This window comes from Apis dorsata, unplaced genomic scaffold, assembly GCF_000469605.1.
Source record: "Apis dorsata unplaced genomic scaffold, Apis dorsata 1.3 scaffold_59, whole genome shotgun sequence".
In the NCBI taxonomy this organism is placed as follows: domain Eukaryota; kingdom Metazoa; phylum Arthropoda; class Insecta; order Hymenoptera; family Apidae; genus Apis; species Apis dorsata.
This window is the reverse complement of record NW_006263359.1, coordinates 1073969-1075290: the sequence shown is the minus strand read 5'-3', so window position 1 is coordinate 1075290 and position 1322 is coordinate 1073969. Positions and strand designations below refer to the sequence as shown.

The 1322-nt window shown below is 27.7% G+C and overlaps 1 long non-coding RNA gene across 2 annotated transcripts in view; it reads right to left on the bottom strand.

Moving 5' to 3' along the window:
* LOC102675579 overlaps positions 1-1322 on the bottom strand; it is a 71371-nt gene that overhangs the window by 550 nt on the left and 69499 nt on the right. The window lies entirely within an intron of this gene.

Here is a 1322-nt window from a genome sequence, read left to right as displayed (position 1 = left end):
AATTTTAATAGATTATTCTTTCTTTCCAAAAAAAAAAAAAAAAAGAAATTATCTCTATAAACAATTAAATAAAAAAGAATTTCTTTCTAATTTAAATTTTAATAATTCATTCTTAAAAAATTGGTTGATTTTAAGGATTAATTAAAAAGAGATTATTTCAATATCATTGAAATGGAAACGAAAATCCGTAGTATTTACTTTCTCCTGGCATTCTGGTTCGAGCGCCGTTTATTTACACATTGGCGATAGTATTTCTAAGAATAGTGTAAATACATCGGTGGAGGTATATTATCACACGAGTACCAAGGTGATTCTGTTTTTCATGTAATTACAACCAAGAGACAATTCGTGTTTCATTCTTATCGTTCCGTGTTTCAAGCTAGTCATTTCAACCGACCTTTCAGGTTAGACAATTTTACAGTGAACGTCGTTGCTAATATAATGTCAAAGATNNAATGTAATAAAATAAAAAATTGAGGTAGAAATATTTTTAATGTTCGTTTCCATGTTCGACGAAANTTATTTCTATTTGTTGAATTTTTAAAATTAAAATTAGAAAGTAAGTATTTAATAAAATCCAATTTGGATTAAGTAAGAGGAGGTAAGTGATTGGATAAATTGAATATATAAAGTGATAACAATTATTTTTTAGGAACTTTAGAAACTTTCTTTAAAAAAAATGAGTTATAATATTGAATTGAGTAAATTTTAAAATTGATATTTATTAGGAAAATTAAAAGTCTGGACGTTATTCTATTACTGCTCAAATAAAATTGAAAAATACTCACATAAAAATTTTCTATATTGGCTATGCTTCATAAAATTAATTAAATATAAATGATCTTTGTAACATATATCTGTAAAAGAATCAGAAAAAAAAAAGAGAATTAAAGAAAAATCACATCTATAAATATAAAAAGTAAGTATATAAGTATATAAGTATATAATAGAATAAAATCATTACCACATCTTGATACATTCTTGTCTTATCTATTTCATTCTATTCATCTGTACAATTTCTACACAAATAGGTTTCTTTCATCGATTCTAAGAAAATAGATGAAAATAAGAAAAAATAAAAAAAAAAGAAGAGAAAGAAGCAAAAACAAACGAAAACATTTTACGCCTCGGATGCATGATTTACGAAGTCGAAAGTAGACCGGCTCGCAATCGGTTGCGTTTGAGGAAAGCGACCGGTGATTCGAACGAGCGATGTATTTCCTCGCGTGTAATTTTTCCTCGTGGCCGAAGGAAACCGGTCTTCTTTATCATCGCGACGATAAGTCCCTGCTTGCGCAACTATTATGCGCCAGAGAAACCGT